The 26,535-nt window shown below is 37.3% G+C and overlaps 1 protein-coding gene across 13 annotated transcripts in view; it reads left to right on the plus strand.

Moving 5' to 3' along the window:
* The window catches only part of Tenm2 (teneurin transmembrane protein 2), a 1,246,916-nt gene that overhangs the window by 69,390 nt on the left and 1,150,991 nt on the right, over positions 1–26,535 (plus strand). For all 13 annotated transcript variants that reach the window (XM_052758549.1, XM_052758552.1, XM_052758554.1 and 10 more), the window contains exon 2: positions 19,856–19,968. The gene's annotated coding sequence lies outside the window, so the exon portion shown is untranslated. The remainder of the gene's footprint in view (positions 1–19,855; positions 19,969–26,535) is intronic.

The raw sequence follows: 26,535 nt of genomic DNA on the forward strand, positions 1-26,535 counted from the left end.
ATAAACTGAGAACATAAAGCTTGTATTGTAAGCCCACACATGAGTTTTCTGACATTTTATTCCTGAGTAAATATTTTCTTCTTATGGAACTCACAGAGATGAAGTTCCTAATCATTTTTATAATTTCTTATATCCAACCAAAGTCTTATTTATTAGATAATCTCAAAGCTGTTTATTGTACTTCATTTAAAATTACTGAGTGTCTCTTCCTCCAGAGTTGACACCATCTAAAATACCCACTATAGGGTCATGGAGATATTTCAGTTGTAGGTAAGAGCACTTGCTATATAAACATAAGGACCTGAGTTCAGATCCCTAGCACCCATTTAAAAACTGAAGCATGGGCACATGTGCCTGTAACCTTGGCATTATAGGGCAGAGACAGGCAGGTACCGGGAGCTTCTTAGTTGGCCAGCCTACCTAAAACATCAAGCTTCAGGTCCAATGAATGATACTGTCTCAAAGAAATAAGGTGAGTGGTAGAGCAAGATTCTGCATACATACACTCAAGTAAGTCCATGCACATTCTTGCATACAACACATACACATGCACAAGCCCCACACAAACTTAAAAAAAAAGAAAAACTAAACTGTCCATTGCAATTTTTCAGGTTGTATTCTGCATGTTATTTTGCTCACTTAATGTCTCAGCCCAATTCCATGCCTTATATCAAGCCCCTCACTTCATCATCTCTGTTTCAGGCTGGTTGTTTCAGTGTGATTCTCCCTTTTCGCCTGTTTCTACCCAGTGAGTTTGTCAGGGTTTAGGATGGACATTGTGTTACCTTGGATCAAGATGGAAACAGGTTCCCCAGGGTTTGTTGCTTTTGTGATAGTCTTCATTTGGTTTTATGACACAGATATATGTAGCTATAGTTTTCTCCAGTCCTGCCTGGCCCAAGGTCAGGACAAATCTCTCTCACCAGCCAGTCCCGCAGCCGCTCAGACCCAACCAAGTAAACACACAGAGATTTACAGTGCTTACAAACTGTATGGCCGCAGCAGGCTTCTTGTTATCTAGTTCTTATATCTTAAATTAACCCATTTCTATTAGTCTGTAAGTTGCTATGTAGCTCGTGGCCTACCGGTACCTTACATCTCCCTTGTCATGGCGGTGGCTGTGTCTCTCTCTCCTCAGCCTTCCACCTCCCAGAATTCTTCTCCTCCTTGTCCTGCCTACCCTATCCTTCCTGCCTGGCCACTGGCCAATCAGCATTTTGTTTATTCACAACATACAGGACATCCCACAGCAGATATATAGTATGATGATAAATGAACTATTAATTTTCTAATAACTTCGTGCTAAGGAGTTTACAGGCCCACTTGTTCTTGGCAGCATTGACAAGACATTCTCTGCATAGTCAGTACCTCAGGTGTGTTTGGGTGTTGGTGGCAGGAATAAATAGGCTGAAATTTTAGAGCCAGTGTTTGAATGTGCTGATTGAGTGACCACACCCCCTTATTCCTGAGTACATTTCACTTAGTGCTTCCGTTTAACCTGGTTTTATCTCTAATACATTATGTGTAAAGAACCTGGCAGTGACTCTTCATGAACACTTCCTCCACAAGTCATTCCCATTGGGTTAGAATTACCAATTTTTCCAACCATTGAACACAGCATGCTCTTTGCTTCTCTGGCATGCTAAAGCCTCCTTGTTTGAAATGCTTTTATAACCAATCATTGATAATTCTCTGTCCTTTATTTGAAGTCAGTTATATTTTTCTTTAATTAATAAAAGTAATCATTTAAAGCAATTTGAGCATTCTTTAGACTGTGATGGACTCTACTCATTCATTAATTTGTAGATATTATGCTAGTCTTCATTCCTGGAAAAATCTCATTTGATCCTTGAATGAATTGGTTAATACTTCATGAGTGGATTTTGCACCTGTTTTGTGTGGATGGCTTCCTTTATACAACACCTCCTATGTGTGAGACAGGGGCTCTTCATGAACTGTCCTCAACCCAGATACCTTTTCTTGTGAATTCTCTGGTTTAGGTATCAGGATAATGCTGACCTCTTAACCAAGCCAAGAAACATCCCATCTGCATTTAGTTTCCTAAAGAGATTGTGGAGAGAATGCATAATTTTCCCCTAAATGATTGGTAGAATTCACCAGTGAACCTGTCTATAGTTAGTCATTCCATCTCTTAAACGAATGCAGGCCAGTTCAATTGTTTCTTTCTTTCCATGTGCCTCTTGGTAGATTGTCTTTAGTAGAAGTGGAACATTTCATCTGGGTTATCAGACTTTCCGGCTTTTATGTGTCTATATTTTTTGTCTTTTTAGCTTCACATGACCTACTTGATCTACAATAATGTTCCTTTTTTCCTTTCTCATATTAGCAATTTGTGTCTGATCTTTTTCTTTTTTTTTCTTCATCATTAAGGCCACAGGCTAATGAGTCTAGTGGGTTTTCCCCCCTTTAAGGAGACAACTTTCTTTCCTCTTTTTTTTTTTTCTACTGATTTTGAATTTATTTTTCCTTCTCCCAGTTTCCCTAAGGCAATCGATTGGGTGTTTAATGCTCATCTTTTCTAACATACACAGTCAATGTTATAACTTTTACTCTAAGTCCTGATTATCATAGATCCCATAAATTTTAATATTTTAGAATTTTCTGGCCAACTTTCTATTATTGATTTCCAGTTTAATTTTTCTGTTCAAGGTGAATTGATTATGTGATTTCTATTGTCTTAAATTTGTTCAGGTGTGTTTCTAGGTCCAGAATGTAGCCTTTCCTAGAGAACATTGATCCAGGCCTTGTAAAAAAATGTATAATCCACTCTCATTGGATGAAGCAGTTTGTTAACACCATTCAAATCAGTTGATGGGTGTGCTGTTGAACTCAATCATGATTTCACTAACTTCTCCAGACTGGGTCTCCATTTCTGGTACAATCTAATAATATCTATCTGTTAAGTGGTGTGTTTATACATTTGTCTTAGGATGATCGCTGATGAGTTGGGGGACCACCCCCAATGCCTTTTGATCAGTGACATATTTGTCTTCACTCTCTCTACCTTCTGAAGTTTTAACTGAACATTTTGTATTTCTTTCATCTCCTTTATCATACGACAAGTCTACAAGTCTACTTCCTTTTCTAGTTGCTGCCCTGAACATAAAATATACATTTACAATTAACCCAAGTTAACTTTCAAATAACACTGCTCTGCATACATCTTATGAAAAATGCAAACAAAAATACTCCAGTATTTAAATATAAATGTACTTGTGTATACCAACATATACATCTGAGTATAATTGCATGAATGCATTACTCTGCATAATTGCTCTGTGGTAGACCAATTAAGAATAAAAGGTACAATATTGCATTGTAGCCTTTCCTATTCGTATTCTGATGCATCCTCTCCTTATAGAGCTTGCCTTCACACCTATGTCAGCTTACTTCTTTCTGCTGAATTTATGTTAGAATTTCTTACTAGTCAGTTCCTGGAAAGAGAGGACCATAAATTTTGCTTATCTGATGAACTCTTCATTTCTCCTTGACTTTGATGGATAATTTCACAGTGCATAGAATTCTAGGTTGGTGGGTTTATCTCTCACAAAGCTTTATATTTTAATCTCCTGCATTCTTCCTTGGAAGGCATGCTGGTTAGTTCTTTGCCAATTTGACAAAATGTTAAGGTCATCTAGGAAGAAGGAGCTTCAATATGTAAAATGCTTCCATTAGATTGGCCTGCAGGCAAGTGTGTAGGGCATTTTCTTGATTGATGATTAATGGAGGAAGGCCCAATCCACTGTCAACAGTGCCAGCCCTTGGCAGGTGATCTGGGAAATATAAGAAAGAAGGCTGAGCATCCATGGGAAAGCAAGTCAGTAAGCAGCACCGCTTCATGGTCTCTGGTTCACTTCCTGCCTCCAGATTTCTGCTGTGAGTTCCTGCCTCACTCCCCTTCAGCTCAGAGCTGTAAGCTTTAAAATTAAATTAGCCTGTTCCTCCCCAAGTTGCTATTTGGTACTGGTATTTTATCTCAACAATAGAAAGCAAACTAGGAAAGATGAAGTCTTAAAAACAAGTTGGCTATAACTCTTACCTTTGACCCTATATATAAAACTTAAAAAAAAACTGGCTTTGTTCAATATCACTTATTCATTTAAAAATTTTTTTGGTACTGAGGAGTGATTATAGGGCTTCCACCTGTGAGGTCATGCTTTACTGAGCCACACCACAACCCCAAGTTTTAAATTTATCACTTTTTTGTTCTGATATTTGAGTGTGGTATGCCCATATCTATGATATCTATGCTTTAATACATTTTTATGGTTTTCTATTCATTTTAATTGTTGTTCTCTAAGCTTCGCAGTGGATTGGTGTCTCCCATTGATTCAGAACAATTATCAATCACATAATCTCAGGTCTTTCTTGCAGACACATCACACATGTTAAATCTTTAGTATTAGCTGCACAGCTCTTAAACTTCTGTTCCAATTAAGGGTTCAGGTGCTTTTCTTCTTAGTGGCATTCCTAATTTCTGATACATTATATTAGACCTGTCTTAATTCTTTTACATTCTTCCTTAGCTTTTACAATTTCTGCTTACATTACCCACCTATATTTTCAAGTGTCTACTTTTCCTATTGATTCCCTAAACTTCTTGGACACAGTGTTTAAAAATCCTAGCCTGATCATCCTAACATGTTCCAACTATTATTGTGCCTTATAATTTTATGGTTTAAAGGCAAACATGACATTCTGGCTAGCCAAAGCTAATGTAATTGGCCTTTTAGTAATATGGTGTGGAGTGGGAGAATGTAGTTAACAGTGGGAGAAAAGTTAGTCTTGTATTCCTGGACTCAAACTTGAACTTGCTTCTTGGGGCTCCTTCCCTGCCAGACTGGAGGGACAGCACTTGGGGCTCATCCTTCCCCATGTGAAAGGCTAGAGGGAACTGGAGTGGATGTTCCTCTTCCCACATGTGGATAGACTTCTGATAAACTCTTTACAGGTGAGACTTTGGATAAATGGTTTCTCCCAAGGGCAGTTCTTGCTTACAAGAGGCTGCTTTGGTATGTTTCAAACTGTTTCTCACTTCCATTCCCCTGGCAGAGGTATAGGGTAGTTTGCTTTGTTAAGAATTGGCAGAAGTTGTGGACTGAAACTCACAAAACTGTGGATGATCCCACTGGGGTCCTCCTGAAGTTGTTAAGGCTTGGAGCTGTTCACACTGGGCCAGTTGTTCATCTGTTACCCCTCAAGGATTCTAACCTCAGCACTCCTTTCTCAGAGCTTTCTGCTCCACTAAGTCTGAATATCCTGTATTTACCCATCTTTAAATTGTTTAGGGACAGTGGTTTGCCTCCTGGTCTCACATCCCTCATTTATAAAAAGTTGGTGCTTCTTTCAACGGACTCCATCTTTTATTTCTTGTTCTCAAAGAGAAGTGACTTCTGTATTCTTTATATGGAAGGTCAGAAGAAGAGAATGTACATAAAAAGTCCGTTAAGCCTGTGGTTATTTGAGTACCTTTCTCAAAAGAGATTCTTAAAACAACAGTATCCTTGTATTTATTCTGTTTTCTGAATTTCACAAGATTTACCCCAAAATTCTAAGAAATAGGTCAATAAAATAATGAGAATAAATAAAGATTACACTAATACTTCTGTCTCCTTTGGAGAGGTATGTGGATGGTTTGACATTAAAAAATGTGGCAAAATATGGAGCCAAGATACTTCTGTGACTGCATCTTAAGATGTAAGTTATTTGAGGACATAAAAAATAATAATAGAGTAGTATATATAAAAGAAACCTTATAAATAATCAATGAACTGACCAATTGCTTAACTCATTGTCCATTCTGAAAGTTAGTCTGCAGAAAGTTGACCAGAAGCACAAATTGTGACCTTCTTAAGCTGTAGCAATTAAAATTTATTAACAGAGACAAATACTTAAAGAGCTACTGGCACTAGGTATGCCCTGTATGTTAGGAGGAACTCAGTGTTGCCTTTCTTTCTAGAACACTTAAAACCATGTCGTTTTATAGATCACAACTTGGGCTGAGGAAACTAGGAAGATGTTTTAACTACTCAAGGGATGGATGAGAACTTCTGCCTAAACTATGACTACTAAGTTATTTGAGCCCAGCTGCATAATAAACAGAATTGTTGGTAATTACCTTGCCCTAAGGGTGTTATGAGAATTTCACTAGCACACTTAGGATATTGTGAACTAAGAAAGTTTGCAAGCATCTGAATATGAATATATGCAGTCAGGAAAATCAAGGATGAAATTCTCTCATTATTATTAAAACACAAAATACTACAAACACAAACATACATCATTTAAATAAAATAATAGTTTAAAATAGGGGTGTAAGTATTTCCAAATATATTGATTATTAAAACACTGAATTATAGACAGTCTTTGAAATCCATAGTATATTTTTCAATAGAAATAAGATTGACAAGCAGGATAATGCCTCCATGCAACCTTGCACCTATTTATACCATCATATCATAATGACACATAGTGCTATATTGGACAGCACTTAACAATTCCCATGTTGACTGTTTTTGCTACACTTCAGGGAGGTAGTAAAAAGCATAGTTCATAATAAATAGTATAAACATTGTCCACATATATAAACACACATATGTAGATATTTCATACCTTGGAGGACTTCAGAGTTGTAATTAACAATGGCTAGATGTAAGATTTGATGTCTTTTATACAAGTATTCAAAAATGGTTGGGGATAGTTGAAGTGTCAGGGTTATTTTCTCATTTTTTTTTCATATACTAACAGAATATTTCAGCATAGAAATGTATTTATCTGGCAGTTTTGTCAATGATTCATCTGGGGCAGGTGTTGTGGAAGTATCTAAAAACACAAACTAAAATTTTTATTATATATATATTTTGGTCACGTTTTTATGAGCAGAATTCTTTTACTGCCTTGACTATGGAATTATTGCTCATCAATGCTGTCCAATAGTAAAATAATTCCATGTAAGCAGAGAATTTTAGAACAAATACAAGTATGAGCTGTATTATATATATTTCTTATAGCTACAATCAAAATTAAAATGAACATGAAATTTATGAAAAATACATTTTATTAAAATGAAAAAATGAATATGCTTAATTTCAATATGTCAATAGAGAAATTATTAGTAAAGATGCCCTAGCTAAATCCTGTTTTCCTAGGAGAGTAGGTTGTCTTGCTTCGATTTCCTAATTCCTCAACATACCCTAATGTACAGTGTGTGTGTGTGTGTGTGTGTGTGTGTGTGTGTGTGTGTGTGTTACAGGTTTGTCCATATAAATGCCTGAGTTGGTTGTATTCACCCAGTTCAAACTGAAAACATCTTCCAGGCCAGGGCAGCATCCTGGCTCATGCTTAGCTACCAACAACCTGAAGTCAGGCCATTCCATTGACCAGGTGGTGAATACTTAACGTAATTAATAACTGATACAAACAGTTTAACAGACGTAATTTATTTTGCCTCCTCTTTTCGGTAGAAGCATTTCTTTGGGTTCTGTGCCGGAGCATTGGTGAAACATTTTTGAGTGGATGTGGGACACACAGAAGCAGTCAGAATACCCATGGTGGTTTTATCTCATTGAAGCAATTGATTATCACATCCACAGAAATGATGAATGGTAATAAAACTGAGAGGAAAGAATAAACTATATTGTTTCAAAAGGATTCTCTATCTTTCTGGAGGCAGGTAACTTTGCACACTTCCTACTGGTGAAGCAAATGCAAACTGAATTTTTGTGTTAAATGTGTTTACTTTTGCACCAAAAACAGTAGCACGGGCAGTGTGTTTCAATTAAAAAGAACCCTGGAGCAAAAATGTGTTATAGTCAGGGGTAGAAGCAGTGTATCATTATCTCGTAGGCACAGCAGTGGAGATAATGAACAGTTAAGAAGACTGGACAATGGAAGGTGAAGTATGACTTGTCATGAAAGTGTCAATAGAATCCCAGCTCACTTTCCATTAGTAGATGCTACAAAATTGCAGGGCTGTGCAGAACAACCAGAGAAAAGATTGAAATAAAAGTGGCTTCATGGCATTTAGTATTTTTAAGCCTGATTTAATATTTGCTACTCTTACCAAAGCCTTAAAGCAGAGATTTCAGTGTTTAATTCTGATTCCGTGAGTGGGTCATTGGGATTCTCGGTTGTTACCTTGACATTGAAACAAATTCATCCAGCATTTCCCTCCTTGATTTGGTGATTGTTATTGTTGTTATTATTATTCTTTGGTCTGGGATATAATATTTGAGTAAGATTTGGATTTCTGTCCTTTTTGAGAGATAATGAAGACATTTTATAAATTCCAGGAGTGTTAACAGTAGATTGGGTTTAGATAAAATGAATTGCTACTGGAGTGAGCTGAACTGTGAGGTCCCCAGTAGATAAAACCTGGACAGCAGTGTGGCCAAAAGGAAGCAGAAAACAATCAGGGTGATTTTCAAATAAAAAACTTGCTGTAATACAGACCAAATGCTCTTCATCTGCAAAATCTTGGGATCACAAGTGTTGTTTTTTTCCCATTTTTGAAATGTTTACATATGCAGGACATAATTTAGAAATGAAGCAAATCTAAACATGAGATTTATTTATTCATTCTCCATCTATACCTTGTTTATAAACCTAAAAGTTATTTTTGAACCGTTTTGCTAACTGTATGTTGGAAAGTTAAATGTTGTTAAATTCCCTACTTTTAGTGTCAGGTTACTGAGAAACATTCTGATTTGGGAACATTTTGGATTTCATAATAGGGATAGATGTTCACCCAGTATGAATGACTTTTGATCCACTAATTTATTTTCAATTTGTCAGGTATTTCTTCTTGATCCTCAAAGCAGAGGAACATGACAGGTAAGACCTGAGGTCAGGTGTCGGTAGACAGAAGAGAGATTCAGTTTTTTGTTGTTCTGTTGTTGCTGCTTTTTTGTCAACGAATCGTGTAGTTTCACAAAGAAGGAGTGGGATGAAGAACATATAATCATCATGATAGAAGGTTAGTTCCAGAACTCTGATCATTGGTGGTGTCTCTATGGAGAAAATGCCTCCAGTCCAGGAGAAGCAGCCAAAGGAAGAGATCTGAATGGAAATGAGTGTGGCTAGGACAGTCATTATGGCTTCCTTAACGCTAAAGTTCAATCTTCTCTCCTGAAGATCTCTGAGAGCCCCTTCTAGGCATAGAAGTTGGGAGGATTTGTGGTTGGCCTAGAGCTTCCTTACTTCCCAAAGCTAGGAATGCCAGCTGGTGGAAAAAGTTGAAATCCCTGGCAAGTATTTGCCAAGTCTTTCTTACCCCCTTTAGGCCTTACAGTGTAACAACATTGGGTATCTCATATATACTCTTAGAACCACACATCAGCTCTCTGAAGATAAAGCCATGTCTTGTTTATTTCCTGTAGACCACGTATCTGGTGCCAGGCAGTAATTACATAGGCCATGAGCATTTCATGCAATAAAGAAAGAATAGCAAGGAAGGTTATTCCCCCAAGCTATGCTGCTAAGTTGTGGTCTTATGAACAGTGCCCAGAGTTACAAAGTTGAAGTTTTAAAATTGGTCTCAGTAGCATTAAAGTACATAGACCTCACTCTTGGGAATTTTTTCTCCACAAGACCCAAGCTTGAAATTGTTCTTGAATTCCTTACTTGAATCTTATCAATATTCTTGGGCTTGTAGCAAGATGGGTCAGGAAGGGATGCAGATGATGATCCTTCTTCTTCTTCTTCTTCTTCTTCTTCTTCTTCTTCTTCTTCTTCTTCTTCTTCTTCTTCTTCTCCTCCTCCTCCTCCTCCTCCTCCTCCTCCTCCTCCTCCTCCTCCTCCTCCTCTACCTTCTCCCCTTCCTCCTTGTCCTTCTCTTCTTCTTCTTCCTCCTCTCCTCCTCTTATTTTAGCTCATGACCTCATTAACTTTGTTTAACCTTTTACTAATTATTGATGTATTAGACCCAGCAACCGCAATTATTCTTACTGTGTTTCAGTGTTTAAGAGATAAAAAAAGTCAAGGTAAATTTTGTTCCTCAAACTCAAAATTCAGAAGCTGATTGTGCCATGAAAGTGCTTTTTTTTTTTTTTGGAGATATGCTAATGTCTGCTCTGTCTGGGCTAGTCTCCACTCTGAAAATGAATCAGCTCTGATAATAGCCATAGAGTTATACACATTGAAACATATTTAATAGCTTATGTGTTCATACACCGAAAGCTTTGCATACTTAGAATTGTAGATTAGAATTCAACTTTTTCTCCCTATTAAATGCCAGCCGGGCAAGTTGCATTAATGACCATGGTTATGTTTGAATGTAAATGGGGACATCTGGCGATATCAGGAGATCAAACGTTGGGAGTCTGCATGATGACTCTCATCTGTTTGTCACCCAGCAGGTGTAATGGATGGCAGGCATGTGGGCTCTTTGCCCAAGTTAATGTACAGCCCTAACCTATGGAGGGGAGAAGTTTCCTCTGCAGCTTTGAAGGATTACAGCTCAGGATACATGGGTGGGTGGGCCAAGAGAGGGCAGGGCAGGTGGAGTAAATACTTCTCAGAGGCACCATTCCTTTAGTTAAAAAAAAAAAAAAATTAAATCTCCGTTTTCTAGCCTACAGGCATTTTCCTTGTCCCATTTCAACAAACTTCCACAGCCCAATTTGTTATTCAAAAATTTATGGGAAATGTATGTTAAAGTGAAAAGGGTACATTGTGCAGAAAAGGGAAGCAGCTTGTAAGCATATCATTATGCACGAGCCGTGGGGCCCACAGATGGCTCTTCTCCTCAAAACCGAGAGTCATGCCAAAAGCTGAACTCTAAATACATTTAAATCACATATCTTTACTTAAAAATGGAGTATTTTGGAAGGAAAAGCAGATGATATTTAAGTACACAAGTGGTATTCTTTTGTTCCTCATATAATAGAGCCCTTTACAAAAGTCGTTGCCTTCTGAGTGTACAGTAAGCCTTTGATTCCTTGAATTCCCCGGCGGATTTAGTCTCAGTGCACGGCTCATTCCTAATAGGATTAGCCATTGAGGTAGCACCTTGCTGGAGAAAAGCTCTTGAGTATCCTTGCCTTGATTGAAAATTAAGGGATTTGTTGTGATTACTATGTTCAATGCTAAAAGCAAACCTTTGTTTTGCACATTAGAAATAGTAACAAAAAATTATCATGACATATGGGCTTCTTATTTTAATTGAAAATAAATTTAGTTCTTAGACTGTGCCAATCTGTTAATTAATTAGAGGAAGGGTAGCAAAAGGGATGAAGGCATTTGTTTACTGCTTAATATAATGATTTTTCTGGAAATATTTTTTTAATGTAAGCATGCTGGTTTCTTGTTTCAAGCATGGCTATATTTACTCTGAATGGAGAATTTGTATTTTGAAGGGCACAGTTCACACTGGTGAGATTAACACAGTAAATAGTCAGGTCGATTTTTGTTTCTTCCTTTGAACAAAATTCACATGGCTTCTTCCAGCACCTTACATCATGGGAATTTTAGTTCTGAAATTAGTTTTGAATAGATCTTCCTAATTTTTATTGATGCCATTAATTCTGATAGCAATGCGATTAAAATATGCACTTGTTTGTATTTAAAATTTTAAAACATAACCTTTTATTTTAATATTCTGACAGCTTGATCAGCTTAATAGTTACAGCTTTAGAAAGTACGAGAATATAATTATATCTATATGGCATTTGGTATATAGGCTTTTTAGTTTTCAAAATACTGCAAGCACATGGGTATTTTTTTTTCACATTTCTCAACCCCCTCCTCCACCCTCTTTTCCTGAAATATTTCACATAAATCCCTTCCAGTTCTAATAGTCTGTTTTGAATCCATGTGCATGATGGAGAGAAAGATGTGCAGTGTGCATGTACATATGCAAACACATGGGTATATGGGGAGTGAGTAGGAGAGAAATTAATTATATTTTGAAGAGACACGATTTCATTTTTGCCCCTGCTAGCTTCAAGTAAAATACAGTAATGGCTAAAAAAGTGTTGATAAGTAAAATCCCCTGGGAGTCTCTGTTCATGTGCAGATGGGAATCACTTACGGGTATTAGTAAACTGTTCATTTCAAAGTAAGTGCTGATAAAACTGATATACATGTTTCAGAAGTCTGTGTGCATAAACAAGAGAGTGCCTTGGTCCTAGTAATTTTTTGTATGAAAAATTCTATAATTCTTCCTGTGACATTTATTATAGACTAGCCCTTATGGCTGTCTGCTTGGAAAAAAATCATTTGTAAACTGAAAGCATTGTGCTCATTTGGTATACTTTCTTTTTTTTCTAACTTTCCTAGCATCCTATTAGATGTTGAGGTGAGTCTGTACTTTAGTTTCATCCTCCTCTTGCCACGCTTTCACTCAGGACAATAGCTTATTGACACACTATTTCAGGTAGCCTACTAACTTTGTTCCTTTTCTGACCTACTGAAATTACCCTTTATAAATGGTAGGAACATGTACCATGCAAGGGTGCACGGAATAATTTTATCCCCATAACAGTGAGTCATGAGGAACAGCTAGAAACTCCGTTCAGGATACAGTAGATGATACTTCATTAAACTGTCTATTCACAGACATAGTTTAAATATGATAATTATTATCTTAAAGAACACAGGTATAGGCAGAAGATGCCATACACAAGGGTCAACCTCTTTGTGTACTTAATTTTTTTTTCATTGCTTCATTCCCCATCTATCCTCATTTTTTTTTTTAAAAAAAAAAAGATGAGGACAGTTGCATACATCTCTGAATTATGAAATTAAAATCTCATTTTTACTAGTCTCTTAATAACAATGAGATGTTCCAGAATGTTCTCATGTAAATCATCATTTGGCAAGTTCATTTTATTTTTGTTAATGATTTCAGATTTACTGAAAATGGTCCATGTGCATCTTTCAAAGTCAAGGAAATAATAACAAAAAAATGCAGAGTTTCTGGTGAGACCTATATGTTTCTGCTTATATCAACTTAAAAACTTAAAAAAATGTAGTTTGTATCCCTAAGTTATTCAGTGAATAAAAACAGACCTTATATGATCAAGTAGTCATCTAATTGCACTTTAGGCCTCCATATGTGTACTATTTTATATATTTTAGCTAAAACAAATGAACCTCCACTCTTTATGAATTAATTATAATTAGCAACTGATTTAATGTTTTCTTTTGCATTCTTTTCCTATGTATCCCTGTGAAACAAACATTATTCTAGGCATGCAGTACACAATTATTAGTTCAAGTTGAAGTAATTCTGTTTAAAATTGGCCTCATATTTATTCATTCAGAAAATGAGCAAGGAGAGAGTGCATATTTTATACAACTCCAGTAATTTCAGTATCAGATAACCCTTAAGCAAAATAAAATTTGACCCTTTCAAAATTGCTTAATGAATTGGTATTACACAGAATATCTTTTTAAACTTCTGTAGAATTTTTCCCCTTTCCCTGAAGCCTTTGAACATAAGCTTTGGATCACAGACCCTGCATTTAAATGTTGAAAATATGATTGTGTTTTGATTGCTTTTGGTGCATCTTTATGATAGAAGCCATGCATTCTAAGAAAAAGTATGCCAGCACTTGACAGATTATTGCAGATGCCTCTGTGTGAGAGAGTGAGTTAAATTAATTGAAATGCTATCTTATGGAACAGCAACAACAAAAATTCCACGATTTCCCATAGCAAGGATGCTTCTTCCTCAGCCAGAAGTGGGTTTGCAGGGAATAAACCCTATTTTTTTGAGAATCTAGTTATTGTTGTTTTCAACATAGTCTAAGTGTACCTTGCCCCTTGCCCAGAACTACTTTTCAATGTTGGAAGGGTCTTGAAAGATGAGGCTATCTTTATTAGTCCCTAACATGTACACGATAGTTCTCTAATGTATTTGTCTCAAACTCGGTGGCCCAACAGACGCAGAACGCAGCTGCAGGGGCTTCTGAATGATTTCAAAGATATTCTCTAGGCTCCCTTCTCCTAAGAGCCAGCTCAGCTAGCTTGGAGACATGAATGCATTTCAAATAGCATTTGTAATGATGTCACTGTCTTGTTCTACTCTACAAAATGGGCCAGTGAAAGCTAACAACAAGTGAGATCTTCACGCGGAGACAAGTTCAGTGGTAGGCTTTGCATCACACGTTGGCCACACTTTCCTCATGATAAGGAAGTGAAATTCACTGAACACCTCATTTTATTAAAAAGAAAAAAAAAACACATCTTTTTGGTATTGTTGGTATTTAGTAGCTTCGTTATTGGGACGGACTACTGATTGGCCTTTCTCTGATTGCTGTTATTTGACAGTCACATTTCGGGAGTGGGCTTAAAGCATCACAGGCAGTCCTTAAACAGCATGAGAACCTGGCTATAAGCATGCAAATTTCATGAATACAGAGCCTGGGTCCTTTACTCATTTCCAGTCCAGGGAAGGGCTGACTCATAGAAATATAATGCAAATCATATGTTTTGTTTGAAATTTGTCCATTAGGGTACATTAAAAAAATAGTGAAAAGAAAACTACTAAAGTTATGTCTTAATGTGTTTTATCCCATGGAAAATACCAAACTGTAGGTCTTCAATGTGCAATCGAAGCAAAAATGTTATTGATATATTTATTCTAAATGTGTGAAATTAGGTATGTGTTGCAATGCATGCAGAGATAGAGTGGTGACATGTTTAACATTCCATAGTCACACATTGTTAAAGGTTACATACATGCTGTACATTATACAGCATGGAACTGGAAATTGAATGCTGTCAGATGTATAAGCTCTACTCCCTCCGTGTTTATCAAATAAATAAGTGAATTATAACAGTTGACAAGGTTCAACCAATCTAGACTAATTTTCAATGCTAAAAATTATTTTAAATTGAGTCCAAACACCTCACTACAAAATTTCCATGTGAGGTAACAGGAAACTGTGGTTTTGTTTTTGTCTATTTCTTTTCAACTTTGGATATTCCTTTTTGAATAAGGTTGCAGCTCCTGAGTAGTTCATTGGATAATAAAAGGCAATATGGTCTGAGTATATTACAAGATTCATTCATTGGTACTTTCTGTTTCGTTTTCTTCCATGGTGTGCAATGAAACTCATATGCTCATATTTTTATGTCTGTGAAATCTTTATTTTTATTCATTAGAAAGAAGCCAATTAATTTGCATTCACTAATCTCCCATTTCTCACATTGTAATACCATTCTCTTTATATCTGAAGGGAAAATTGTTAATACTTCCTTTAAGCCTATAAACTTAATTTCCATTTAGGGAACTGGTAGTTTGAATGAAGATAACAATATCTTCCAAGTTTTATTCCTATTGTTTGGTTTTTTTTTATAGGCTTGTCTTTATCATTTCCATTTATGGCATTCATATAAAATATGTAGCCTGGTATTTTCTTAGTTTTCATTTTTTTTGTTTCTCTCATTTATATGTTTAATGATAGAAAAATCGATAAAATGTTGCAAATTGATACATGCTCAAATTATTCCCCTAAAGCCAATAATGTTTAATTATTTCAAATTGTTTATTTTATAAAATTTTTTTCAAACAGAATATCTAGTTTTTAAATTTCCCTACAAATATTAAATAAAAATGTTGAAATAATTTAATTGACTCTGAAATGGCCCTAGATTAAATGCCGTCAATAAACCATAAAGTACATTTCTGTGAGAGAAAAGGCTGCAGAATAATCATCAGTGGATGACATTGACCTGTTTATGCACTGTTTTGTTTATGCCTGATGCATTTATGAAGAGAAGTGTAGAAAAATGCTCAGAAAACTCAAGTCATCACTGACTGAAATGGTTCTTATTGGATCTATTTATCTTTAATATTCTAAACCATTAATGCTTTTTATGATACAAGAAAAGAATATTTAAAAATAATTTTGAAATGCAGTGATTAGATCACATTGTGGTCACATAACCTCCCAAGGAGGAAATAGAACAGAAATTTGTTTCAGAAAACTGAAATTTAAATTTATTATCACTTAATTTATATTGTGTTTAGTATCAGTTCCAGCTGATAACTCTTTTTCTGTTTTTTGTTTTCTCTTTGTTCCTCCCTCCCTCTCTCCCTCCCTCCCTCCCTCCCTCTCTCCCTCCCTCCCTTCCTCCCTGTCTTCTTCCCATTGCTTTCTGACTCAGATTATTCTTATAATAGCCCAGGTTAGCCCACAGTCAAGCTCCAGATTCTCCTGCCTAAGCCTCTCCAGTCCTGGGATGATAGACCTGCCGGGCTTTATCTGACATATCTTAGTGTTGATAGAAACCTAGTGAATAACAACATCCAATGACTCTACTGTCTCAGAGCAAGTGCCTTTGTTACTGAATACTTGATTAGTACCATACAATGTTCAAAAGTCTTTTAAAATATATTTTTGTTGAAATATGTTACTATGCCATGCATTAAAATACAGGGTGATTTTTGACAGTGCAGAAACCAGTACACTTTTATATAATCATATTTTCACTAATATAAACAAGCAATAATTATAGTTAATGTTAATGGTATAGCTGCTGTCATGTCACAGTAAACCTGTTATTTAGATGCTGTTATCATTCTTTATCTTACCCAGAGATTTATACCTGATCCAGAGGCACACATCTGTTATGTTTATTTGTCAGTTTTTCAGCCTGAAAAGTTGAACTGTGGGCTGGAGTTCAGGTCATCACAGTGAGCTGTGTACACTGTGTACACTGATCAATTGAACTGTGGGCTGGAGCTCAGGTCATCACAGTGAGCTGTGTACACTGTGTACACTGATCAGTTGAACTGTGGGCTGGAGCTCAGGTCATCACAGTGAGCTGTGTACACTGATCAGCTGAACTGTAGGCTGAGCTCAGGTCATCACAGTGAGCTGTGTACACTATGTACACTGATCAGGGCCAGTTTCATCTCACATTCTAGAAGATGACTTTTCACTTTTTAATTAACACCATTCAATAACAAAACAGTAGCATTTCTCTATTCCCTAAAATCCATTTGTCTAGCTATAGTATTTTTGATCACAGATTTTTTTCCCTTAGAGATAGAGTCCTGTTAGAAAGCTCAGGATAGACTCCACTCACCACCTCCTCCTCCATAATTTTACATATTACAGGTGTTCACCACCATCCCTGGGGATTCTAAACTCATGTTTATCTAGCTGAAACTGTTAATCTAGCTGAAACAATGTATGACCCAACTGCAGCTCCCCAGTGAGGGTAAGAAATTTGTCCATGTCTTCAGAGCTAGTGAGTAGGAAGGGAAACATTCCTGTAAGATTCTACGTACTAAAATTATGATTTGTAGTATTTTTAACTATCAAAGTTTTGTTTTTTTTGTTTTTGTTTTTGTTTTTAAGCAGAAGGTTTTGACCTAGTTTCTTGCTATGTAGCCGAGGCTGGTCTCAATTCATGATCATCCTGCCACAGCCTCCAACATGCTGGGATTACAGGCATGAAACACTGTGTCTGGTTCACTATAATTTTCCATGCTTCCCAATATTGACCCTTCTTGAAAGTATTCTTGTGATTTTATTGTGTAATAAAGTTGTTAAATTGTGGCTCTTAATAGCATTAAAAAAACTAATATTCAGGGGAGATTAAAGGATCAGAATGGCACAAGTGAGTAAATAGGCGTGCTTATAAGGACACCTAATTATTGCAAGATAGGATATAATTAAGTGCTAAAGTTGTGTGGTACAAAGACTTAAAGGCTACAGAATGTCTAAGGAGGAAATCAAAGGACCATATTGTTATGCTGGACAGGGATGGCCAACTTGAATTTTGAAAAATCAAACAACATTAAAACAAGGCAAATTCACACAAGGTTTATAATTCTGTCAAGCCTTTGAGGTTTGTCTTTTAAAGGCACATAGCATTTATTAGGCATTTCCACCCTTATGGATTCCTTATTCTTATATTCCAAATGTGCTGATGGACTGACATTTGCATGGTAGGTTAGTAAGGAAGGCAGGGATTGTGGTTAATCATTCTTTGTGTTTGTTGTTTACTACTCAATTTTATGTGATGAGTATTTTGGTTCCATATTACAGAGAAAACTGAGGCTCAGTGTGTCCCTGGGACCTGACACTTAGCTGTAATTCTCAATAAGAGGCACAGTGGGAAGGCATCTGGAAGTTTACCTTCTCTGGTCTCCACTGCAGTTGGAGAGTGATCTTTCTGAAAGATCAGTGTATTAGCACCCCAAATTTTACTCTAGGTTGCTACAACTGTTTGAGGAGGAGCCAAGGCTTTGCAGAGCTGTCAGAAAGAATGTAGTAACTAATCTGAAAGTACAGTTTTGTTAAGGAAGGTGGCACCCAGTGGGCAGTGACTAGACTTAAGATAAACTCTGCCAAAGGGGCAGATCCCAGCTCTTTAGGGGATTATCTCCTTACCTCCTACCTCACAATGCTGAACAAGGATGACCACATTCCACTGAATATGGACATATACCTTGCTTGTGCAAGATGAGTATGTTGATGAAAACTAGAGATTTGGGGCTATTGAGTTCCTTTATTGTTGCACCATTTTCTGTAAGCCTCTTCCATTTAACACCCATACCACTCCCTTTGTGGATTTAAAATTTCAACTGTGGAGACTATTAGACAAGAGAGATTGGAAAAGAGGGAGTAGAGAGGTAATGAGGTGGTAAATATGGTTATATACTTTAAGTGCATGAGTAAAATAAAAAAAGAAAATATCTCAATGAAACTCATCATTTTGCACAATAACACTCAGTTATATGAAAAGAGAAATTACCATTGACTTCATTGCTGGGCAAGTTCTAATGATAGAGAAGGAAGAAAAGACCTAATGATTCATGCAGGTCTCAGTGTGGACAAGCTGGACAATCTTCATGACAATTTCTATGAACTAGACGTCTTGGTGCTTCTGGTTTTGGTTGAGGAAAGCTTGGATTGTTTTCCCAGGACAACTCTTGATTTGTTCACTGTGATCTTCTTGTGACAGGGTCCACCACGTGCTAGTGACAATGGTATTAACTAGCAAATATTTGAACTGGGAAGTAAAATAATGCACAAATTGTATTGAATGAGCAAAGTGTTGAGTTCTAAGATGAAATAATTCACTCGTCAACATGAAGAACAAATCCAAGTCTATATTGTGCTAGAAATAATACATTTCAGCTATTCTCCAGTAAGACTGTATGTCTCTGTGTTTGCATCATGAACAGCCTCATCATAAAAAGTACCGTTGTATCATTGTGATAATTTTATACAGCACAATGAATATGGAATGTGGTGTTTGTAAAGTTGAAGCAAGCTAGGGTCATGTGGAAAGAGGAAGCCTCAATTGAGAAGCTACGTCCATCGGAGTGACTTGTAGGCAAGTCTATGTTGCATTTTCTTGATTAATGATTGATATGGGAGGGCCCAGGCCACTATGGGTGCTGCCATAGCCTGGGTAGGTGTTCCTGGGATGTATAAAATAGCAAATTGAACAAGTCATGGGGAGTAAACCAGTAAGCAGCGTTCCTTCCTGGTCTCTGAATCAATACCTGCCTCCAGGTTCCTGCCTTGAGTTTCTGTCCTGATGTCCCCCAATAATTCACCCCCCATAAATACAGATGATAGGATGTGTAAACCAAAGACACCATTTCCTCCTCCAGTTGTCTTTGCTCATATTGTGTGTCACAGCAGAAAACAAACAAGCCCAGTGAGCCTAATCAAAGCAACTAAACTGATTCTTAGATTTTCTTTGATTTAAAAGTTCCTCTATTAAAAAGTAGTCTAAGAGTTAACTTAATTCATCCAGTGTCTAGGTTCAACTTCCCCCCATGTCAGATATATGCCATTTGCTTGCCTGATTCATTTGTGCACTGGTTTGAATCTTACCTACTTTCTCTTTTTTATTTTAACAGTTGCATCTGCTCTTCACTGTGGAAGCCCTCTGGAACTTGCTCTGTTTCTTGGCTTTGCTGGTGAGCACTCCTAGAAAAGCAGCTGAACTGTACATCAGACATCCACCCACTTGGTGAGTGAGATCACAGCTACAGTTTTGTTTTCTTCTGCCTTGGGTTGTGCTTGCATTGTTGACCAAAATGTTTTCATACTGGGCTCAGCAGAGAGGTTAGCCAAATCTGCAGAAGAAACCATTTGTTTGTTTGTTTGTTTTGTTGTTGTGGGTTTGTTGGTTTTTACATTTATTTTCTTCTTTGCCCTATGGACAAAGTAATTTGTTCTGATATTTTTCTCTCCCTCAAACCTGACATTAGCATTTTTTTCTCCCACTCATTTAAAGGACTTTACAATCCTTCAGCCTGCAATGCCTAATTTCTACCTGGATAGATTGCCTATGGCCAGCTCCTGCTCCACAGTCTACCATGTATTTTGTCCAGTATACATTGCTTTGACATGTAAACATGGGAATGCAGGGGAATGGTTGTGACTAGCTGAACAACGTAACTTCATTTTGTCGAGTGGAATGACTTTTGGATGAAAAAGCTTGGCTCCTTTGATTGGTTTAATGTGAATCTACACAGGCTTTATACAGCAAGCCAAAAGGAATTTACTGCGTTTCCTTAGGTACCTAATTAAATCCTCTGTTCTTTTATTGCCCTGAACTGTCATTCTCAATATGTTGCTCTATATCATCCTGCTCCACGTATCAAGTGTTCCCTAGGTTATTTCTATGCATTCTTATAACAATTTTCTCCCATTTTAGTGTTTTGTTTTCTATTTATTCATTTTATTTATGGTTTCAGGGACTAACTACAGGATCTGGAACCTAGTAGGAAAATACTCTCCCAGTGAGCTCTCCCTCTCTTTTTTGTAGATCTCTATTTTATCTTTTCATATGTCCAAGCCTTCCAGGATGACCGATTTGGGGCTAGAACATTTACATGGTTCCATAGAGAAGTTTTAACATATTATGCAGTTCTTCTTTGGAGAAAGGTAGTCTGACTTAGCTAAACTATTGGTTTCTGCCTAATTTTAATCATGTGACCACAGACAGTTTTGTTTTTTGTTTTTTTTCTGGTGGAAGTTAGGTATAAGAGATGATTTTTTTAAGCTATTAGAAAAATGAATAGAAAAGTCTTTTTTTCTAAATTAAATCCTTTCTTCTTTTTTTGTTAGCAGACGTTTTCCTGTGGCAATGAGATAGCAAGTAAAGGTCTCTTAAGTGGCCAGAGGAATAGGGATGGGCTTAGGCACAGAGCTGGTCACATGAACACACTCAACAAACATGTGTTCCTAAAATACTACTACTTAATATGTGTGATTGGAGTCATTTATAAAGCACATAAAAGCACATATGAAGATTACGGGATGCTGGATGGAGCTCTCACAGAAGCTGCAGTTAAATTAGATGATGCAACGTGGGCTTGAACGAGTCCTTTCACATCTATTTAGAGATAAAGGAATGTTCAATGTGGCCAGTAAATCTAGTAAAGGAGCCGATGCCCATGCATTTTGTTAACTGTTTTGTCAATCTACCTTTCTACCAGGGCTGAATTAGCATATCCCTTCGTCTCCTTGTGTTTTTCCTGGGTGTACAACCTGTGCAAGAAGTTTCTAGTAAAGTAGTTAACAGTTCTGTCTGGATCTTATTGTGTGTTCATTCTGAGAAAGATTCCCAGTTGAACAAACAACACTCTGCATAAATTAACATTCTCTGCAGCACACTTGTTTCTCGTTTTGGAGGTGAAATTCAAATCGTCTCTTGTAGCCTGAACTGGTCAGAGGGCCTCTCTGACTTCTCCATGGTTCTATCAAGGCTCTCGTGCCCTCTTTTTCTCTGAGCATCCTTCCCAGTGTCTCTCTGTGGAAGCATCTTGTGTCTATTTTGCTTTAGTTCTTAAAGATTATAATCAAGTGCTTAGGAAACCCATTAGACATGTTGAGTTGTCAATTTTGGAAGAAATAAGAGTGCGTATGGTGAAACAGACCTAAGACTCTGGCATATTCTATACCCACCCATCTGTCCTCCCTTAGTAAGTAACAGACCACAGAGCGTCAGAGTTACAGAAAGGAGGTTTTGTGGGTTAGGACCTGGAAGAATGGGGAATGGGGCATTCTAGAGTTTTCCAAACCTTGTCGCAGCTGGCAGTCATCTGCTGCTGTTCTCTCTGTTGCCCTCATCTCAATCTTGTCAGGCCATCCAGTCACCTGACTTACTTTTCCAGAAAATAGTGCATTGTGGTTCTGTGATATATGTAGGCTGAGGGAGGAGACAGCGCTTAGTGAAGACAATGAGTAATAGCCTGGAGATCTGGGAAGAAACAGAAAAGGTTACAAAGTTTGAGACACTCCCTGGGTATTAAAGGCAAACTTCAGAATTTCTAGCCCAGGATGTTGAAGCCTGGAACTCATTGCTGACGTCTATAGATGTTTGTCAGTGAGCTGCCTAGCACACGGGTTTGCCAATTGCTTACGGTTTCTTAGCGTTTTTATGTCTTATTATCATTTAATTAGAGCAGCATTTTAAACTTGCATGGCCAAAGCTAAAACTGTTTTAGATTTTGGCTGTCTAGCAAGCCAGTGAGTGGGGCAGGTCTTGACTTACAGAAAATTACTATCCGCTTACAGAAAACGTTCTCCGTGCAATCTGATGTGAGTTTTTGAATGAAACTGAACCTGTTTTCAAGATGCCTACCTGCTTTGAAAAGAGCTCCGGAAGGCTTCTGCCCTCTGCTGCTCATCTACAGTGTCACTTTCAGCCCTAACAGGATGAATGAGCTTGGCCCTTTCAGTCAGGAAGAGGCTTTGTACACCCCTCTCTTCTCCACCACTCCCTCTTCAGGCTTTCGGTTTTCCCTGTGGCTTATGCCTGAAGTTGTAAGTACTCCTCTTTCGGCTGTTAAGAGTCAGTGTCCGAAGCTAGATAGCTTTTCTAGCCAGGGATCTGTCTTAAACCTTTCTATGTCGGCACTTTTAACTAGGAGAGCTGTATAAAATGTTTCGGTGGTGGCGCACGCCTTTAATCCCAGCACTCGGGAGGCAGAGCCAGGCGGATCTCTGTGAGTTCGAGGCCAGCCTGGTCTCCAAAGCGAGTTCCAGGAAAGGCGCAAAGCTACACAGAGAAACCCTGTCTCGAAAAAACCAAAAAAAAAAAAAAAAAAAAAAAAAAAAAAAAAAAAAAATGTTTCTGACTATAGTTTGGCATCATATAAAATACTAGATTTAAGTGTAGAGCCTGTTCGTGTAGATCCCAATTCTGAGGCCATCAGATGGGCTTCTAACTAGACCGGGATGAAATGTAAGAAGTGATTTCATTAGTAAGAAGGACATAATTCGGAGCTGACTTTTTTACTAAGTAGAATATAATGGGGGAAGAAAACCAAAAACCAGAAGAAAACAAAAAAGCCCCCTACTTTTAAGGATTGCTTCCATCAAAGCTAACAGTACAACCTCTTTTTCCCCCTAATTGCTTATGTTATTTAAATGTAACTCTGCTTTAAAAAGAAGTATACAGCATACATTTTAGGCAAGCGTCCTGCAGTGGATATTGTATAGATTTTGCTCCCTGTCTGTAGATTGCAAGCTGACATTCTCAATTCCCCCACTCTTCTGAAAGGTGTACAACATGCACTAGGTGTTGAATATATAAGTGGTGATGTCTCTTTTTAAGAAATGAAATTAACACATTTCTTCTCTAGCATGATACATTTCAGTAAAGAAGAGCTGGAATTATTAGCACCATGTAGAAAGCACTGCACTGAGCTCCCTTCCCATCTCCCTTTCTGCCAGCAGAGAAACAAACACCCTATACCACTCCACATTACTACTCCCCAGCTAACCTTTAAGATCAGCACATTTGGAGAGGTTTTTTTTTTTTCCACACACTACATGCCTGAGTTGCCTTTGAACATTGTGAGATTTACGGCAGGTTTCCTTTAAATATTTCACACTCTCTCACATCAAGTCAGGCAATATTATGTATTTCATGAAGTATTTTCACGGAAATTAAAGAAATAAAATAAAAGTCACAAAATCAGAACTAATATATAATGTCTATGATGCTTTAAAACAGCAAGTATTAAGGAGAAAGGAGAAAGGAATTCTAGATAAACACCATTTACATACTCTGTCATTATTCTGTTTAATACAAGTCAGCATGTTTTACTCATCAAAGTCTTTTCAAATCCTGAAAACCAAGGTCCCATTAGAGTAAAAAATAATCTAAGTTTGCTAAACTAGGAATGAGGGAGAGTAAAAAGAAACAAACATTTTTATTCTTAAATCTGTTTCTCTAGATCATTAACCACTATTTGGCTATTTTTGTTTTTGATAAGTACAAAATGAGCTCATTCCAAGGAAAGGCATATTATAAAGCATGTGACCTGATAAGCTATGCCACAGTAAATTAATCATATATGATTTTAAATGATGAATTGTTTAGTTTCTATTCCAATGGCCACTTACATTGAACTGGGAGTGTCCGGGTCTTCTGTTTGCCTCTTTTCGGCGGGACACAGTTCAGAGTTCACAAGCTTTTGAGTTTGGGAACTGTAACCACTATGCAACACTTTTAAGAGTTTCTTTGAGTAGCTCAAGTAACTGCTAATAAACAGCTTTAAAAAGCAGAGTTCACATTTATTTTTGTTTCATTAAACCTTGACAAATCTTGGTGGATAAAACAGTATAGAATTTTGGTAACCAAAGAATTTAATGCAGTATTGCAAAAATATAAAGAAAATGAATTCTATATGACAAGTCAAATTTTATGGAAACATTAGAAATGGAAATGGAAGACTAAAGTGTCAATTTAATATAAATTAAATATAATTATACATAATAGACATTATTCATGACTCAAAATATTACGCTTAAAAGTGTTTGGTTATTTGCTTGTATGTGAGCATGTATGTTATGTGTGTATTGATGTTCATGACTGCGTACTCTACCAAACTCTAGAGAAAAGGCCACAAAGGAGGCATGTTAATAAAGAATAGAAAAGACATTGCAAGGTCTCAGCCACACAGAGGAAGTTATCAAATGCAGTGAATTCTTGTTTCTGGCAGACATTGTTCCATATCATTTCCATAAACAAGATATGAACAAACCCTGACCCATTGCTTTGAGGGGAAAATGAAGGGTTAGCGAAACATAAAAACTGCTGATGACATTTTCACTAGCCAGTCTGTGGATCCTCACTTGTTTAAGAATAACAAACCGCAGTGATGACCACTTATGGACGCAGCACAGTAGCTCATGTTTGAACAAAGCTTCTCCAGCACATGTACATTCCCTGCAATGTGAAAGACAAGTTTCTGGACTGAGGAACCCTAGAGACCACAGCAGCACTTTCTCAGTGACCATTTCTGAAAGTAAAGCCAACAAGAAAAAGCATACACACACTAAATTGCAAAAACAAAAATGTACCTCTCAACAGATCATGGAAAGGATACTTGTTTATAGTATGCAGAGTTAAATAAGGCAGAGAGGGAGTCTCCTGGCTGCAAATCTTCTGAGGTCATGCACAGTGGGTAAATGGACTTTTTGGTGCTCTGTGCCATGAGTCTTGATTTACAGATTGCAAACTTTAAAAAAAAGAAACATACGTTTTTATTAATGCTTGGAAATTTTCAAACAATGCATTCTCATCATAGTCACTCCACACACATCCCCTAACTCCTCCCTGATCTACAGCTACCACTTCCTTCCACTCAGTTTTAAAAAATGAATCCAGTGTCCAGTTTAGGCTGCCCATGTACTCCTGGCTGTGGGGCCATCCACTAAAGCATGGTGGGCCATTCAGTGGCCACACCCTTAAAATGAGCCAACTCTTCCTCTCCCAGTAGATGTCAATTTTTCCTTAGGTACTTAGCTAAGGGTGGGACTTCCTGACCACCTTTACCCTCCATGCTGGATTTTGTCTGATTGAGCTTCTGTAGGTCTTGTGTGTGCTGTCATAGCTGCTATGAGAGCACATATGCAATAGCCCTGCTGTGTCCAAAAAAAAAAAAAAAATTTGAAAATAAGTTATCTACCACCTCTGGCTCTTGGAATTTTTCTATCACCTCTCCCACAATGATTCCTGAGCCTTGGCAGGAGGGAGTGTGATACTGAAGTCCTATTTCAAGCTGAGGATCTCTGTGTCAATCACTGTTTACTGCAAACAAACAAACAAACAACAAACCTTTTCTGATGAGGGTTTTGAGATGTAATAACCTTTAAGTCATAGTCATTAAAAGTTGGTTTAATACTATGTCCACAAAAGCTATGAGAATAGCCAACATTTTCTAAATGAATTTAGAGTGCTCTCCACAAGATGTGACCTAAGCCTGGCACTGTCACAGGGACCAAGAACCAGTGGCTAGATAGATCATAGGCTCTAAGGGAGGACCTACTATGTTTTGTGAAACATTGGTTTGTTGGTGTGTGCGTGTGTTTAGTTACTTGCATGCCAAGACACACATGGGGATGTCAGAGAAAAACAAGCAGAAATCAGTTCTGTCTTTGCACCGCATGGATCTCAGGGGTTGAACTAAAGTCATCAGGCTTCTTGTCAAGAACTCTGACCCACTTAACTGTCTATCTAGCCCACACATACATTTTAATGAGAGAGTGGAATAACACAAATAGAACTCACAAATGA

Source organism: Peromyscus californicus, unplaced genomic scaffold, assembly GCF_007827085.1.
Source record: "Peromyscus californicus insignis strain IS unplaced genomic scaffold, ASM782708v3 Scaffold_3__1_contigs__length_106647218, whole genome shotgun sequence".
Taxonomy (NCBI): Eukaryota; Metazoa; Chordata; class Mammalia; order Rodentia; family Cricetidae; genus Peromyscus; species Peromyscus californicus.